Source organism: Egretta garzetta, unplaced genomic scaffold (genome assembly GCF_000687185.1).
Source record: "Egretta garzetta isolate BGI_Z169 unplaced genomic scaffold, ASM68718v1 scaffold25, whole genome shotgun sequence".
In the NCBI taxonomy this organism is placed as follows: Eukaryota; Metazoa; Chordata; class Aves; order Pelecaniformes; family Ardeidae; genus Egretta; species Egretta garzetta.
This window is the reverse complement of record NW_009259800.1, coordinates 4102234-4121222: the sequence shown is the minus strand read 5'-3', so window position 1 is coordinate 4121222 and position 18989 is coordinate 4102234. Positions and strand designations below refer to the sequence as shown.

Sequence of the window (18989 nt, the reverse complement as noted above, 5' to 3'; positions counted from 1 at the left end):
ACTATACAAGTCTAGGTTAGAATAATATTCCTTTTCGCATCTCTTAGTTGAGATCAAAAAAATCTGCAGTCTTGTTTCTCTCTGTATAAGACTTAAAAGGTATTTCTCTTTGTGTTTATCAGGCTATAAGAGATACCTCTCTTTTAGCCTACAGCCCAGTTCCTTTACGAAACCAAGTTCTGGTGTTAGTGTGGGAAAAGGGAAAAAAATTTTGAACAATGGACCAGAAGACACTTAAGGCTTTCTCTATAATTAATTGTAGTCATTTAAAATCTTGTGTGAAGTCTATGCTTGAAGAAGTTCTAAGTTATAATTAAGCCAAGCTGCTAATGATGGATCTAATTGTTGGGTTACAGACAGGCGCAGGTAATGCGAGTTGGGCCACTGACATCAGATATTTCACCCAATTGCTTTCTGTTGATGCAGCTAATTCCACACAACTGTTCCAGCAGCTGGAATGACTGGCATGGGGTGAAGCGTGGATGCATGTCAAGAGTTTTTCCTGACAGACTTAACTGGCCAAATGTCATTGGTCTTTAAAGGTACTGTGTCCTTAGTGTTGGCTCTCAAAAGACTCCCTGGAGCACAGCTCCTTTAGCACTGTTCCTGTTGAACCCCTGCTATTGAGGGACTCGAGATGGGCGAATTAATTACAAGCTGAAATGGCTCTGCCAATTCCCCCTTTCTATCGTATCAGTCACCTGAAGTCTCATATCTTTCTGAAGAAACGAATCGTTGCAGTTGAGGCAAAGGTCAAATTCAACAGTGTAGGCAGGCTTTGTTGTTGCATTGGTGAGTCTGCTTTTAAAACCAAAACATAATCCTCTCCCTCTCTCTGTCCCACCCTTCAATGGATTTTCATCTCTGCAAAATGTTAGAAATATGAAATCATACATGGACAGACCTTCCTCTTGCTACCAATCTAAAGCTGATTGCCTCTACTGGTGATTGATGAGGACACTAAAGTAAACATCAAACCCTAGGCATACAGTATTAAGGTCACATTTAAAGTCTAAATACAGTGTGTTTGGCAGTTGCTGGCTGAACCACTGGAACAATGTTCCTGCTACGCAGTGCAGTGCATACTAACCAGAAGATGATGAGGAAAGCATTTCGAGTGCTTGGTTCTGGACTGACATTAAAACCTTTGAAAAACAGTTTCATCTAACTTTTTTCCCCTCACTATGTTCTCCCTCCTGGAAATGTTTATAAGGCTGGTTTTTGCCTTAATTGTAGCATCTCAGTTTGTGTCTTGGTTTTGTCTGCTTTCTAAGGTAAAGAAATTATGGATCTGTATTCTCAGTCTTAAGCCCCTTTGTAACTGATGGCTTTTACTTTTTTATTTATTTGATAATGCTCACAAGAGATTGGAAAGTGGCTGTTTTCTGCAGTGTAGAGGAGACGGAGAAGGCATCCAAGCAGTTTGGTGGTTTTTACTTTGAAGTAGTTTAAGGAAAGGTTAATGAATAAATCCTAATACAAATACTAATGAAAACTGTTCGTTACTTCCCCCTACTAATAATCACCTTTTGTAGTGGGAAGATACGCTGCAAAGGCCTACCCCTACCCTCAGAAAATTGTCTTCTAATATTTTCTTGTTAATGAAATTTTAAGTCAATGAGCTATTCCCAAATAGCCATCGGCCAAGCCAGGATGTGCATTAGCAGGCTAATGGCAGGCATCCTGCACTGCTGAAGGCCGTGTTGTCTCATGGCAATCCTCTAGCAGCTGGCTGCATCACTTGGAGCACTTAATATTGGCTCTGCTAAAGCACTTCTTGTGCTCCCATTGCATCCTTGGGGAGACTACTCCATTGACTAATAGATCTCACTGTCGGGAAGTCTTTCCTGTTCTTCAGTCTTACTGATCTCAGTTCCAATATACATAACTGTCACTTCTTTGACTATTCTTTAATGAAAAATTAAAAAAAAAAAAGAAGGGAAAAAATCCATCACACATATAAAAAATGGAACTAATCTGTTTTTCAGTCTCCACCATAAAATTTGTAGAACTTGTGGTTTTAGTTAAATGCTGTTGTGTATACGTTTTGGGCTGATGGCAGCAGGATCTGGAAGTTGGGTAGCATAAATCCACCCATAAACAAACCTAGTGCTACTTGGAATCTGCCAGTGACCAGTGTGTGTGCCTGTGACATGTACAAAAGCTGGCAGCTAATCAAAGCCGAGCTGAGCGGCTCCGGGCTCAAGGGAAGTTTGTGAAGTTACACAATGCGCTAGTTGAGATGTTCCGGGGAAGCCAAGGGCTGGGGGTGTGGAGGGGAGACCACCGGGGCTGCATTTTGCAAGAAAAATGGTGTCGGTACAACAGCAGCCTGCAAAGGTCCCTGGCTTGGGCAGTGGGAGCCGCTTGCAGCCATCACCAGCCGTGGAGAGAGGCTGGTGTGCAGGAAATAGCGGGAGAGAGGTTTTCACAAGGACCTGTTGTTTGGTTGCTCAGATTATATCAGTGTTCTGGCTATTGAGAGAGATTTGGCCTTTGGGTTTTGCTTTCAGCTTTATTTATTTTTGCCTGTTCTCAATTCTCTTTGTGAATACCAATATTCTGAGTCACCCAGAATGATTTCTGCCTTCATTAGAGATTCCTTCCAGCTCCCCTTCTACTGCCCGTAGGCTGTTGCCTGCCCCTGCCTCCCCCTGTGCACTTTGCTGCACGTATTTAGCTCTCAGTATTCCATCACTTGTCAACTCCTGCAGCTTGAATACCTTCAACCATATTAAACTATATTGTACCTTTTGTTCTTTGCACAACTTGCTTTCTTCACCTGACCTGTTCTATATTGTCCCGGAGACTTCTGAAACATGCTTTCAAGCATTTCAGATAGAGTATGAGGCCGTAATTTGTCATAGTCTTAACAGCAGCTGTGCTTAGAGCTGATTGAGTGAAATGGTTAAACCAGAAAACTGGGCATCCAGACCCTTTAGTCTGTTTCTGTTACATTGCATCCTTCTGTGTCACCCTGGATAAATCGATTTAACTATTTGTGCTTTTGTTTCTTTGATATACATTGGTGTTTAAGTTGTCTATGGTATCTACAACCAAACAGGACTACATTTCTTAAAACAAAAATTAAAAGATGCGATATAAAAAAAAGAAGTAATTGTATAGTTCTTAATGGATATTCCTACATGAATTGCTGAGCTCTGTGGCACTCTAAAGCTTGTGTATAAGAAATTCTACAAATCAATAAAGAAAATAACCTGGAAAGGAGGATGGGTCTCTTATTACAGCACTAAGTGTCAATACACTAAGATGTCTTAATGCTAGCTAGTGACTGTCCCTGATGGTATTCAAACAATGTACATTTGCTTTAGCTTTTTTCAAAGTCCAGATGAGCTGTTCAGAGCTCTTGTAATGATGCAAATTATTTAACGCTCATTTGTATGCAGTATGCTCCTGCTTTGAAAGTGCTTCACAGAATTCAAGCCAAATTCAGCCTTGCAGCTCCACTGAAGTCAGTGCTTGTCTGTGCATCTGCTGGTCGCTTTTCTTTTTAGTTTTGTTTGAAGAGTTAACCTGTGTTGATTTTATGTTTTTTAAAGGTAGTGTCTGCAAAGGGTTTTTAGTCACCCATCTCTCCTCCCAGTAAAGTAGCTGTAAGTACAAATGCAATTCTGTTGATTCTCGTATCTCCCTCTTAACCCCTGCAAAAGGAGGACAGGCTAAGCAGAATACAATTTTTTTTTGGTGTTCTTTTCTTTCCTCTACTTTGCACCTCCTAAGCACAGTTGTGGTGATCTGGCACTTCTCCTAAAAATCATCCTGCAAAGAATCTCTGCCATCTGATGTATGCAAGTTACTGAGTTCCTCTCTGTGGCCCTTTTCTGGTTTAACACAACATGAACCGATGGAGGCTCAAGTCATGTGCAATCCTGCAGGTTGGCGATGCTCAGTATGCAAAGGCAATCCTTGTTGCTCCCGTACAACATATGCATTAACATCAACAGTTTGCCATTTGTTTCTTTTTTGTTGGGCCCACACTCTGTGTTCTAATGGATAGAGTATAATTCCATCGTGATTTAATCCTAATGCAATGACTGGGTATATACTGAGCATTGTGTATGGTTAAGACAAAAGATGTGGCCTTATTGGTGGTAGGGTCATAAGTGAGACTAAATACCACCGGGATTGGAATTCTTTTTCAAATATAGTCACATTATCCCAAATTACCTTTTGAATTTCAGTGGGTAAGGTGTCCTCTTCACCTTCATTTATAGTTGCTTCTACCATAGTCTGTGTCCACAGCTGAGCCTGGATATAACTAAGAGCTAGAGAAACATTATTTTGGGCTGCACCAAGTGCATCCACAATCAATTGGTTGTCCCTTTTATTATTTCTTTTCCCACTGAGGTAATATATCAGGTAAGAGCCATTGGTTAGTTCCCAGTGCTAATAGAGAAGACTGCAATGGGTGTAAGCAGCATTGTCCTTTTGTCATCCTGCAGGAGAAAATAGATTTGTTTCAGCAGGGAGAGTCTGAACAAGTTACCCAGTTAAAAAGACAGAAAAATCTGTTGTGCACCAATTCTGTCTTGCACCATTGCTATTGGTACCTTCCCAGGCCAGTGGGCCATGAGGTTTAGTTAAAGTCATCGGCGCAATACCGATGGATGGTAGATTGACCATCACAGGCTGTCCTGACTGTAATGTTGCCAGATAGTCTCTTTTCCTAGTAAGTGGAGTACCAAGCTCAGTTTTTACAAAGAAGGCCTGGCTTACAGGGCTTCCAGTAGGCCCGTATCAATTATTTAAATAAGGGAGTACTTTGGGAAGTCTCTTATCCCATTGAGCCTCATGTGGTTTGAGATTCCTTTTCAATAAGCCATTAGCTCTTTCTACCATCCCATTTGATGGAGGGTAGTATGGGCTGTGGAATATCCATTTAATTCCCTCTTGTTTTGCCCAATTTTGTACTTCCTTATACAAAAAGCATGAGCCATTATCAGTTCGGATGACATCAGGAGTTAGGTAGATTTGAGAACCAAAATGATAGCCCTCGTGCTGTATTTTGCCCATTGGCTTTCAGGCACTTAGTCACCATAAGCAAGCTGGAGGCTACTTCCACTCCTGTGAGGATGTATCAATACCCCACAGAGAATTTTAATGGTCTGATATAATCAATTTTCCATGTAGAACATAAAGTTTTCCCTTCATTGATATGTAAAGGTGGTGCTTTAGCAGGATGGTCTGCTTGTAATTTCAATCTACACGGGGGACATTCTGTAAGAACGGTTTCACAAAGTTTTCTGTTTATGGGCCAGCCTTTGTGCAGCAAACTAAAATGCTTCTTTACCTGCACAGCCTAGGTTTTGATGTAACCATTCTCCCAATCGATACCACTCAGGATTTAAGGTGATTTTCCTAATTTTAGTTAGCTTATCTACCTTTTGATTCCACTTTGTGGCTGATTGATTATCCTTAGCAAGAGCTTTTACCCATCCCATCTTGAAAGGTGTTTTCCTGGCTATATCCAGCAATAACTGCCAATCTCTGTTTCTCCAAACTGGGGATCTATTTACTTCCCAGTTCAAGGTTTCCCACTGACAGTCTACATATATAATTTTTGCTCCATTCTGTGCCACCAAAACAACTGCTCTTATTTCTCCTACTTGTGCGCTGCCTTCACCTTCTTCCATTACTTGTTTGCCAGTGGTAATATCTAATGCAACAGTCTTATATTGCCATTTACCATTTTTGCTGAAGTGTCCGTAAACCAAACGTTTTCTGTCAGTGTACCTGCAGTGAGGGGCAGTGCATTCAGAATGGGTGAAGGTTTGTAAGGTTTCTGTAATGCTAAAGGGTCTCTGTTTACAGGTATCTGTCATTTGGAAACTTTGCCCTTCAGTTAATTGCATATTCTCTGCAACTCTGGTCAGGTAGTTTTCCCACTGCGGGGTTTTGAGCAATGTCTTCTGGGGGAGCAGTACCTTTTAGGATTGCCTCTAGTAAATTGAACAGTCTGTACAGGCTGTCTCTGATGGATTTTCTTCACCTGTTTCAGTGGAAGTTCCTCTGGTCAGGGTATCGCCTGTGTATGGGTACAGTCTCATTTCTTGGGGGAGTGAGACTGCCTGTGAACGCTCAGCAAGCGCGGTGTGAGCACTGGGAATGTTTATACCCCTGTGGGAGTCTGTTAAAGGTGTACTGTGTTCCCGCCTGAGCAAAAGCAAATGTCTCTTTATCCTCCTTCTTTTAGGGAACCATCAGAACATCTCTTTCACGTCTAGCACCACCACCCAGGGGGGTGCAGCTGCTTGCAAAGTAGCTGTGAAGTTTTTGGTGTTTGGGGCAGCAGGGGTCAGCGGGGCTGTTTCAGCATCTGGGTGCTGATAATCGATCCTTAAACGCCACCTCCCCTCTGCCTCCCAAACGGGCCGTACTGGTGAGTTATACAGGGGGTGGGCTCTGGAGATAATTTGTCATTTCTCCAGATCAGCTGTGACATTGGCAATCCCATTTCGTGCTGCAGTGGCAATGGGGTGTTGCAATACAACAGGGATTTTTTGACCAGGAGAGGGCAGGGGCTGTGCACAGTGCCTGCATTGGAGCCCCCCCAATTGCTGCTGGGGTTGGGGTCAATGTTTGAGGTGAGGGCCCCCACGCTGCCATTCAGCAGGCGCCAGGTTTATCCGTGTAAAACATTGAAACCTAAAATAATTTCATGATGAGCTTTAACTACAAAGTGAGCTGTCGCCATACCTTGACCCTGGCAGTTTGGCACCCAATGCTCACTCTGTTCACACTGGTCATCTCAAAACTCTTTGCCATCCGGATGGTGTGCCTAGCTTCTCCGCTTCTTGTTGTTTTAATGGTGAAATCTGTGCTCCCACATCTATTAAAATCCTTACCAATTGTCCTTGGGGACTGATTGGATTTAAAACATGGGTCACCATCACTTACCCGCTGATACCAGCCTCCGCTTTCGGACAGGCAGGCCCAGTTGCCCTCCAGACACTACTCTGTTTTTGCTTTCGTGTCCTGCAATTCCTCCCTAAGGGCAAGGAAGGGGTTGTTTCCCTTTCTGGGGACTGGTGCCAGAGGAGTTGAAATACGCTCCTTCCTTTCACCTTTATCTCATTTCTGGAATGCTTCAACTCAGCTCAAGGTAATGCCAGCAGGCTGACCTTGAATCTCAGCAGGCTCTGGGAATGCCAAGGGCTAACCCGTTCCTCATCTCCAGCTCTTCAACGGCTTCCCAATTATGCCAATTGTCTCGAGCCCATTCTTCAGGGAAGCTGGGACCCGGATTCACTCCATGCCTTCATTAATAATCAGTGATACTACCTGCCATCCTGCCAACTATGCCAGTTTGCCACGGATGGAGTGAGAGAGAAGCAAAAAATATACTTTGCCGATATAAACCAGTGAGTTAACGAGGTTCAATGGTAAATGCGACAGTGGTTTAATAAGATTTGATAGCAAAGTATGCTTGGTTATTTACTGCATAAGGGACAGGGCCTGCAGGGGGAAATGCTGCTGGTGAGCAGGGAAAGGCAGGGGAAATGCTGCCAGCAGGGAGGGAAAGGCAGGGGAAATGCCGCCGGAAGGCAGGGGCCATTCAGCGTGCCTGGCTTTCCAGACAGTTTATCAGACAGAAAATAGAGGCTAGACTTTTCGGCTGCATATGCTATTTCCCTATTCATTGTGTCTGGGTGATAGATTCTCTGCCTGTGGTTTTAGTAAGTATCTCCCATAGCTACTTTCTGCTTCAGTCCTCCTTGGGATAGCTCTTTCCAACTCGGCTGCATCAGTGTGCTGAAAATGTTAAGTCTGAGTGTGTGCAAGAGAGGAAAAGGGAAAGGGAACTTCAAGTAAAGCATCTAAGAAACCTCTAACTTTAACCATATCTCTGTGACGCTGCTGTATATTACACAAGCCTCACCTGCATCTTAAGTGGCACAAAGCATTCTTGCTTCATCATATTAACTCTTCTTCCCTTTCCTTCTCGTATTTATATGTCCACCGAGCATTCAGAAGCATTTGCAAGGAGAATCCCAAGCTACTGCTAGGACCCAAACTTGTGTTGTTTTTTAATAAGGCTTCGCATGTAGGATGTTGCTGTGTTTTAAAGAGTATCCTAGAAATCTCAACAGGGATGCAGGGGGGGAAAAAAAAAAAAGATAAACAATTCTGTGTTTGGAAACTGAATTTTGTCCTCTGTAGTAAGCACCCGTCTTAACCCTGCTAGAGCAGAACAAACCCCCTTTCAGAACAACCTCCTTTTTCTAGCAGAAACCAGAGCTGTTGTTAATTAATGTCTTGCTGAAAACTAAGTCTTTGCCATCTGTTCCACCCCCTCACTACGAATGCCACTCTCATTATGTTGATTATGTAATTAAAAATGAAAATATATTTTGGTAGAGTGCTGCATAGGCATCTGTGCTGATTCTTCTCCTGTTCCTATTTACCATCCCCTGCCCCCCATCCCATAAGAAAAGGAAAAGGCGACAATTGTTTGACTGCTCGGTAGCTTTATCCTGGAGCTGCGGTGCTGGCTGCCAAGCTGGTGCATGTCATGGGAGCAGCCAACTTCAACCCTGCCGCGTTTGAGCCGTGAGTCCTTTGGAAACCCTGGTTATTAGGTTCATGAGAAATCCGTGGCAGGAAGCTGCCCCTTCAACTGAAGCTGCTTTAAGTTCTCATGAGGGGTTAACTTGAATCCAGAAGAAGAAAAGTGAAAAGAAAGAGGCCTGGTTACTTCGTAAGTGATAGCATGACCTCTGAGATCAGCCAGGCTGCTCCTGTTACAAATATGGCCTCTGTCTATCTAAGGGTGGAGGACGAGAGAAAGAGGAGGGGTAGCTTTCCTGTAAGTGGGTTAGAGCAATTACCGAGGTCTCTTACAGCAAATGAAGTTGTCAGTGTGAGTCACATTCCCTTTTTTTCTCACTGCCAAGTTTTAGGCAATAACCAGACAGAGGGAGAAAAAAAAGAGGGAAAAGCAACAATGGAGAAAAGTTGAACTGAAACAACCCTTCATTTGGGGTATTGTTTGACATTTTACTTCTGATTCTACATAGAGATAAAGGGTCTATAAATATCCTGTCTGCTGAAATTCCTTATCACAACATCGCCTGTCAGCTGAACAAATAGGTTAGGTTCTCCAAGTAATGCATAATTACATATGTAAATACAAAATCACTGATTATATCCCGGCACCACATGGAATGAAGGCCTGATCGCTGGGAAGGACGTTAACCTTTTCTGTTTCACGGAGAGATGCCCCAGTCTCAGGAAAGCAAATGGCACATACAGCTGTTACTGCTGAATGGGTGCGAGCTCCAGGGCCGGGCTGAAGTAAGCAAGGAGATATTTATCTGACTGGCTAGACTAGATGAAAGCATCTTCTGACACTTTTTGAAAGTGTCTTAGCATTTAGTTCTGTTTAACAAATGGCTGGAAGCTTTTCTGCTCTGCTTTAGAGCTTTTAATGAAGCATTGTGATTCCCATTGTGGTCAACTGTTTGACACTTTTATTATTACTGGTGTGCATAGCGTTTTTTAATGTTTGACAGCTGGAGAAAGAAGTATTTTGTGCATTCAAACTTTTAGCACAAAGCTGCTGTTTTCCATTCTGCCTTTTGTCTTTTATTCTTGCTGATGCAAATCAACGAAAGACAGAACTGATTAAATTACATTTGTTTACTTTTTGCTTGATGATAATAGGACACAGGCTGCCTTTATAAAAGACAGAAATAGAGGATGTGAATGTTTCTACAGTATTTCTAGAAAGGTTTTTTTTTTCTTACAACATAAAGGCATTTAGTTGTTTCTTATGTCCTGATTTATCAGATAATGCGCACTTCCTAATGTATGTGGAGTAAGAATGGAACAATGAACAACAGATAGCAATGTATTCCATTTGGAAAGCTTCTATCTTGTTATTTTTATTAATTCAACAGTGTAAATGATCAGACCACATCATAAAAGAAACACAGCAAGATACTTCTATCCTTCACAGTAGGACTGCCTCTGATCATTACTATAGCTGTACAAAAAATTCCCTTCTATTGCAGGCTTTAGTTCTACACATACGCAGTTGTTATTGGGCCCTGGCTTCAGTACATTGGTACGGTACTGGAAAGAAACAAGCACTGAGAGGCAGGGCTGCAGAAATAGGATACCCGTGATTGTTTTGGTGAGTAATGCGCATGTCTTGTGGATTGTGTAATACTTTTTTTTTTTTTTTTTTTTTTTTTTTTTTAAAATGCTTGTCCTGAGAAAGGAGGCCTTCATTTGTCTGTCTTGCTTGTGCAGTGTGTTTGTAAGGAAAAAGATCCTGGATCAGGAGTGTGTTTCTAGAAGTCAACAGTTGCTTGTGAGATGGCAGGACAAGGTCACCAGGAGCACGGAGAATTACAGTAGCAAGATTTTTGGGAGGGGTAAATGGCAGAAACAGGAGAGGAAGAGGATGAGCAGAAAGGAGTTGGTAAGGAAGACACTATAAAACTGCCCTCGTGATTATTTTTTCCTGCATTTTTCTAGAACAGAGAAAAGCAGAGCAAAGGATGGCAAAGACAAAAGAAGTGTCTGACAGCTTCTCAGCGGTGTAGTCAAACTTCCCTGTTTCACAGATGAAACTAGACCTAGGGAGTGATATCACATGGCAGCTGAGCCAAATCTAATGGACTGCTGGTATCAAAAAGGACACTTCTGCTCCCAGCCCTGCTGCTTTCTTTGTGCAGGTCTGGTGCTTGTCAGGCCCTTTGATGTGCTCATGCAGTTCAATAAACTGTAAGAAAATGAATTCAGCAAAAACTATACCAGCCCAGGAAAGGAGGAGAGTTGGACACTGAGGATGGAGACTGGAACCGCAACGAGTGGGAGAAGTACAGATGTCAGATTTTTGCTGCAGATTTGGGGTGTGCTGGGGGATGCCTTGCTGCTATTCTATGCCTAACCTCCCACCTCAACTCCTAGGTGGTGCTTCCCTCGAACGGGCAGGAGATGAACGCAGCCTGATCAGGGAGGCTGACTGGAGAGGTGACGGGAGGCAATGCACACGGCAGAGAAGGGAATGAACGGGACTGCAGGAGCCCTGGAGGATGCTGTCATGGGTAAGAGTAGTGGAAGAGGAACCAAGGAGGACAGAGGATATGTTGAGAGTGACCACAGAAGGTTGCTGCAACGAGCACCGGAAAAATGCTTGAATACAGGGCAACCAGTCTCATCTTCCTAACCTAGCTCTTGAAGGGTTTAATCTTGTGTATCCATGTAGCTGGCCCTGAAGGATGAGTCCTGTTTATGCCCCTTATTTATGTATACATTTCTCCAAATTGCGATTTGATAAGAGGACAGCTGCTGCATTTTTAGTATCTGTGACAAGCAGCAGTAAAAGCTGTTCGGAGTTCATGATGGAAATGTATCTGTATATTGGCATTTATCCAGCTGCACTTCACAAAGGTAAATGGGACATGAGTGGTATGCTGCCCCCTTTTAATCCATTTTCTATAGACGGGGGTACTTTAGCTCTCTGCAGGAAAGGCCAGCACAGCTACTGTGCTAATAAACACTCATTTCTCACTGCAGCATATGCACTTCCCAGACTCATAAATCCAGGCAACTTGTAGTTGAATAACAATTAAATATCCACACACGTTTCCATTCCATGGTCTGGTGCACAAGGCATAGGCCTAAGTGGCAGGACATCTGCTGTCTGCTCTCCCACGCTTACTGTTTGGCAGAGCATAATCACTTAATCTTACCCTACTGCCATTAATGGTACCTGTAAAATTGGATACAGAACATCATCCTACAGATATTTTGCCATATCCTTCAAAAAGAGCGGTGTTCTCTCTCCCCACCCCCCCCTTTTTTTTAAAAAGCGGCCTTTATTGTAATGAAAATACTTTTCATTGCTGTTGGTCTTCCTCTCAGGATTTCCAGGCCGGGGATTCAGTCTGGCTCCATTAACATCAGTGGGAAATGAGACATCATATTGAAAATTGAGATGCAGGACACAGATAGATCCTCACAACAACTTTGTGTCATTTGTACAAAGCCCAGAGACTCAGTAATGCAGTAAGATAAATGTAGCGCTTGATTACAATGGATGTATTGCAGTTATAAAAGGCATCTCTCATCATTAGGCTTCAGCATATCTGGAGTAATAACCACAATATGTCAGGTAAGACAATGATAATGTGAGACAGATAATTTTCCCATCGTTAAAACTTTCAAAATCCAAAAAGCTACAAATGTCTTAATTATTAATTCAATTTAGCTAGATCTAGTGCTGGCGGCCGGAGGGAACATCTTTCTGAAGGTCAGTCTTTCTCCTGGTCTAACTGGTAACAGTCTACGTGGCAGAGTAAAACGTTATAGCCATTTAAAGAAGTAAGAATTGTCTACAGTCGTTACCCATCTTGAATTTCCGCGCAGCAGGGTTACACTGAACTGCAGTTCAGATCTTCCCATTCGTCCCAGAAAGCTTGAAGAAACAGATTAAGTCTTACAGTTTGCCCTGAACTTAACAAGCCTCCTTCAGTGGTGAAGCTCTATGAGACGCAAGGCCTGCCTTTGCCTCGTTGTTGTATAGTTACCTCTCAAAATGCTTATTCCCTACAGAATCAACAGAAACCTTGAATTTCCTCCCTGACCCCCACCCTGTGTGCCTTTCAGCTGCAGACCAAGTCCTAGCCATGATCGCAAGAACATCCTGAATCAGTCTCAATAATTTGCGTTTCCTTGCCAAAGATCTTATCTGTTGGGGGTGCAAACTGCACCATCGAGGTTGCTGGTATTGAAAAATCTGCACCCTTCTGCTCCCTAGTTCTACATTTTTGGGCTAGGTTAATTTATCCAGAAAAATTAATTGAGACAACAAAGCTGTCAAGTGAGAAAGGCCACACAGCGAGACAGCGCTGCTCTGAACATCTGCACAGCTTGTGTATTTGATCAGGTACCTCAGCACTTGCAGATTACTGTTGTTAGAAGCAAATCTTACTTTTGCCATTTTCATATAAGGCTCTGTTCTGTGACTCTGCAGAGGTTCACTCTCTGTATACCCACATTGTTTACAAAAATGACAAATGCTGATAGTAGAAATTACATTTGCTCGTTCAAACATCTTGATATTTACATATAAGAAAAATCGTATGCCGCTGCTTTCACACACAGTCCCCTGATATATATAATGAAAACCTTCTCCTGTTTATAATGACAGATGCCACGGGGGGTTGTATATTTGGATATTATTTTTTCTCTAGCAGTGTTTATTAACAAATGCTTGAAAGTTTTATGATGTGGTGAAACTGTATCTCTCACGGTAAACAGGAAGTGCTCAGAGGTATTGCATTACCCCATAACGCAACGCAGATTCCAACAGCTTGGCTCTTTTTTTCAAAATACTGTGACACCACTTCCTTCAGGAAATCTCTCTTGTCTGCACAGCTCTTATCTACTATAGATATGCAAAACTGCAAAAGAAATGGTTGTTTTAAAAATGAATGGTGATTCATCAATTTCGGGCTGTAGAAACAGATGTTTGTAATTTATATAATATCTATTAAAAAAAATGCGGTACAGCCTCTTTAGGCTCTCGGGTCAGTGGACTGAGCAACATGCAAGGAGAAGAGACTAAAACCGTCCTTCCCTCCCACAGCACCGGTCCAGCTTAGAGAGCAAAGATGCAGATTTCCCTGCAGGTGCTTGAAGCGCCGCAGCCATGAATCTGGTGGTGCCTCTTCCATGCTCCTGTCATTCCGTGTCAGCAAGGCCAGAATCTGGCCGGTAAAGGAGAAAAGACAGTCCGGCTTCCAGTCAGGTCTTGTTATCTGCCAAGACTAACAACAGGAAAGCTAAGTATGACGGTTCATATGTGGAACCTTATATTCAGAATAACTGTGCTATGGCCTCCAACTTGCTCGTAAAGGCTGCCACGCACTTGTCGTGTGATGGTGTACCAGCGTTGGCTGACATTTGAACCCTGGTGGCTTTTGTGTGAAAAATCTCAGAATCCCATAGTTCCCTACCACTTGTTTCTATTCAGCCACTGCCCGTTGTTTAGACTAAATATAGTAACAGGAGACAACTAGGAAGTATACCTGTGCCGTCACAAAATCATTAGCTACATGTTTGTGATGAACATCACCCCGGCTCCCAACAACATCACGTGAAAGCCAGGCCTGGTAAGCTCTTTTTAGAAGGTCTGCCACCATTCCCCAAACAGGTTCCCCATGAAGGGACTTGTGTGTCTGCCGAGTGCTTCACCTACACAAAGCCAGATGCAGCGGGGTCCGGATACCACCTCCCCAACTACAGCCCTTCTGTTCCCATAGCTCATTCTCACTCCCTATTCATCTTACTTTTATTTTACATTCTCCCTCCCCACCCCCTGTATTCTCTTTTATTTTTTCTTTCATCATCCTTTCTCCTTTACCCTCACGTCAGCCGACCTCTTCATCACAAATGGTCCCTAAATTTTTAGCCATGAGAAGTATTAAAAAATGGAGTTACTGCAATATCTGGACAACATAAATCCCTAATTATCCTGTTTCTACATTCTTTGACTTCTGCCTCTGTTGGAGGCACCACTTGTCCTGGCTACAGCTGAACTGAGAACAAGTGGTGGAAACAGACTGCATATTTTAGTATTTGTAAATCATTAGACTTGTGAGGCTTTGTAATAATCTTACCTCCTTTTTTGTATTTTCTTGTATTTTCCTAGCAATCAACGGTATCAGAAATACAGCGATCAAGCGACTGATACTATGCACTAGCTAAATTTTTTTTTTGTAAAAATTTAATACCTTCCAGTGCATAAAGCTTCGGCACAGGAAAACAGCGGTCAAAGACCAGGACTTCAGTGGCATCCTCACAAGTCACTGGTAGCGTTCTGTATAAATACTGACTATATGCATGGGGTTTTTTTATCAGTCCTGTAAAATAACTTTTTTATCTGGTGGTTCAATTTTCTTATCATCCACTGCTTGTTTACTGAATTTTAAGTCTTGGGCAAGATGAAGCAAGCTCATGAGGAGTCGCTGGTTTTCAAAAGATACAAGCTTCAGATAACTGAGGACAAGCAAAGCACACAACAATATTGAAATCACTCGGAGTTTTATTGCAGCTGACTGAGACAGAGTGTGCTTTGAGGCTGGGAAATTTCCATCACTGAAGCGCAGGACGGTGCCTGGATACTGCTGCTTCTGCAGCTGAAAAATAAAAGCAACTTACTTTTACATAGATAGCAACAAAATGTCAGTATATTAATTAAAATGGTTAGAATGATACAATAAGCTTTTAAGGTTGCTGTAAAATGGATCCCTTTTGAAAGATTTAGAGTACAACTGTAAACCAGTTGTACAAAACTAAGGAACATAAAAATTAATTGAAATTGCAACTGTGTTTTCAAACTATATTTGTGAACAGCAGACCTAACAAGAACATGACAGATAATACAAGACATCTCCTACAACAGTGACAGATTCTGACAGTGACAGAACGATACCCAGTGCAAGATCAAGGTTGTTACTGACAGTATAGTTCTGCAATTAATAATCTTTTGTGCTCCCCTCGGCACGCGCAAAACAAACATAGCAATCTGTTTACTAGTTTTAACTCCCTGGTGTATAAGCCACCATAAGCTTCCTGCAAAGTCGCTCAGAATGCTGAATGGGGAAAAAGGAAATACTGGGGGGAAAAAAGTAGATTTGTTTTGGCATCAGTTTCCCGGCAATTTGGGTGAGAGACTGGTTTTAACTTCCCAATGGTGTAAGACAACAGCACGATCCTCATTTTCCTTGAGGTCACTTTACAGTGTCAAAGCAGTGGCCGACATTTAAATGAAAATTGGCCTCAAGGGATTTCAGCTGTATGTCACCAGTTAAATCAAGCCCAGGTAGGTACTGACTAGAAGTTATTAGCATCTGACGCTCTTTATGAATCTTAGGATAGTTCCCTGTGGATCAGAGCTCATATCTAAGCAATTTAAGTTTGTGTCACACTCATCACCATGGTTCCTGAGTGCCTTAGAAGTTAAAATATATCTTTATAAAACATCTTACATGTCTTATTCCACTCTCTCGTCACCCCCGCACAGAGGCTTGAGGTCTTTTTAAATAATGCTGGGAAAATTGTTTTATATACTTAATGCCTGCATTTTGTTGGGATGATGGGGAGGTTCGGGGTCATGCTGAGGTACTCAAAAAGCTAATGCCATACTTCTCCAGCAGCTACCAAGAAACCTACATCTTCAGTGTTCCCCATGCAAATAATACAACTAATACAAAAATGATGGGTTTGGGGGATGCAGCTTTAGTTTTAAATTAGCACAAACACTTGAAATCCCTCCCACCCCCAATAAAGGGTGGCACTTTAGGGCAGCCACAGAGTGTTTGTCCTTTGCCTAAACCTGATAACGCCGCTTCCAGGACTCTCAGGGCCTTTCATAGTATGACATTTACTTTTCAAGAGACCTATTTACAGAATGCAAAGTTAACAGTTAAAGCAGATATGTATAACAGTACAGAGAATTTCTAGCCCCTGATTGTAGGATGAACTCATCCATGTGACGCCTGAACTTGATATGAAGATGGAGATAGTCCAACCATGGCATATTTAAACTGACTGATTGTATGCCGTAGCTGTTTCCTAACAGCTTTCAAACTGAAGATACTGTGTTTCTGTTTGGACAAACTCTTCTTAGCAGTGCTTTTATTTCATTTGGAAATAAAAGGGTTTTTTTTTTTCCCCCCTGCTTTTCATTATCTGCTATCATTTTTTTTGCAAGTGTCACCTCTTCTCCCCCAACAAAACCCTTTATTTCGATCACAGAACTAATAATTTTCTTAAAACACATTTATGTTCTTTCCAGAATTGAGGCTTTAATGTCACCTAGTTAAGGTAAAAGACTCAACATTAAGTGCAGGTAATGGCAGCGTATTTAAATAGGTTGAAAAACAATTGATAACACTTCTGTCTGGTCTGCCTATCTCTAACTGTAGTGCTTCATCAAAATACATGCGCCAGGTTCTGTCACAGGAGAAGCTTGGGAAAGCATGCCATAGCCTTTTGACTGCTTATTTGGGTTTAATTGGATTAGACGTAGATTTGAAGACAGCACTCAGAGGAGCTGACAGTCTTTCCACAATTTCCTGGTCTGCCTGGTTGGTTTCCTTTTTGATCAGACGCATCCTGGTAAAGGTAGAAAATAATCTAGGTACATGCCAGTTTTTAATGAAATTTGCTACAACAGGTTGTGTTTAAGCTAGATTCTCTATAATCATTTGTTTTGCGTTTTCTGATGACAGTTTTATTTATGTATGTAATCAGAACTGCAAGCATAATTTCACTTTTAGAGTTAAGAGAACCTTTTAAATAATATTTTACTTAGTTTCAGAAAATGTAAACATTTATTCACATTTACTGCTGTCTAAAATTTCTGAGAAAAATAATGCTGTGTTTCTATAGTGCAGAAGAACACATAATGGGAAGAAAAGCATTATACACAAATAAAAATAAATACATCAGAAGCATTATGCCACGCAAATACATAAACCCCAAAGCTGTATAGTTGAATGTCTGTTAAATACAGAGAGGAGTTTATTAGGTTACGTCGGTCATCCCTGACAGCTTTCACACCATCAGACCAGGCTGGGGCTGCATCTGAAGTGCAGACCCTGCTGGGTAGGTCTGCATCAAAGGGGAGTCCTCGGGCTGCAGTTTGGCCAGCCGGCTGCGCAACTGAAACCAGAAACTCTTCCTTCTTCACTTTTGGTCAAACAGCAAGCCCGATGCTTTGGGGGACATTAGTAAGTTGTAATCAGGCGATTGTACAGCATTTGGAAGCAGCTACGGAAAATTGCAGTTGTTGGTCGATGGCAAAGGAAGCTGGTTTGCCCCAAGTAGTGATGGAAGAAGGTGGGATGCCAGAACTGACCCTCTGACAGGGAGCACGCTGGCAGGGACTCCTTCAAGGCAATGATAAGATGTGAAGCGGCAGGATTGTCAGCAGAGATGTCAATAGTAAAACTGTCAGTAGGAAGAGCGAGCAGAGCTGAGAGGGAAATGTTAAAGAAAGTAGAGGGCAAAGTACAACTGGTGGGAGCCCGAGAGCAACTGGATTGTCATGTAACAGCTTCTGGCTGAGCACTGCTAAAGAGGAATGCAAAATTAGTAGCTACTTGTAAGAAAAAAGCTTGATAGTCAAGGGGTAATTGGATGATTTCACACTGGGGTCTCCTAACAGACTGGGAGGGGTATAAACATGGAGATGCACGGAGATACAGATGTATGGAGATATGTATGTGTAGGAATTTTCAAAGGAACAGAAGATACAGCACATCTCCAGCAGCTGTGGCAATAGAGTTGGAGCAAGTAGCAGCAGCATTTCAGATCAGGGCTAACACTTTTTGTCAAGATCATTTAGAGAATTGCAGAAAAAAAATGATAAGTGGTGTTAAGATCCTTATGCGCAACTTTTGTAAACTTCCAGATCAAGCAAAAGCTATTTTAGGAAAACTCAGCCTTGCAGGAAAACAGAGGAGATAGATACATGCTGTTGCAGGCAGCAACCATCGCATGATACAAACCATCGTGAAGAACATTTCCATCTCCCATTCAAAGCCTCCAATTTATATGGGAAACAACATGGAAATATAATCCTATATAAAACCAATCTTTTAACTAGAGTTTGCAAAACTATGCACTTAAGTTAGGAAATGTCAGAATTAAAATTGCCCTGATTACAGTAATTCAGCTCTCGTGTGCACTAACTTTGTGCTGCGTGGCATCCGAAGGCTGCAGCGTACCCAAGAACAGCGCACGGCCCTCCTGGGTCTCAGAGCAGCGCCTCAAACACCAGGGAAGCCCTTTCCTTTCCTTTTCTTTCCTTTCCTCTCCTTTCCCTTCCCGCAGCTGACTCACTGCCGGGCACGGCTCCTCGTAGCGCGCAGCCCGCGGAACGCAGCAAACGTGCGCTGCAGCAGGCACCGACCGCGACCTGAGGCGGGGTGCGGGGCTGCGGGGGT

The 18989-nt window shown here is 42.5% G+C and overlaps 1 protein-coding gene across 1 annotated transcript in view; it reads left to right on the top strand.

Annotated features, from left to right (window-relative positions):
• The window catches only part of PPM1F (protein phosphatase, Mg2+/Mn2+ dependent 1F), a gene marked incomplete at its 5' end in the record, with an annotated part of 34364 nt that extends 21249 nt beyond the window's left edge, over window positions 1-13115 (top strand). The window contains 4 exons of the mRNA XM_009639879.2: window positions 427-542; window positions 10035-10156; window positions 10939-11075; window positions 11896-13115. The remainder of the gene's footprint in view (window positions 1-426; window positions 543-10034; window positions 10157-10938; window positions 11076-11895) is intronic.
• Between the last annotated feature and the right edge of the window lie 5874 nt (window positions 13116-18989).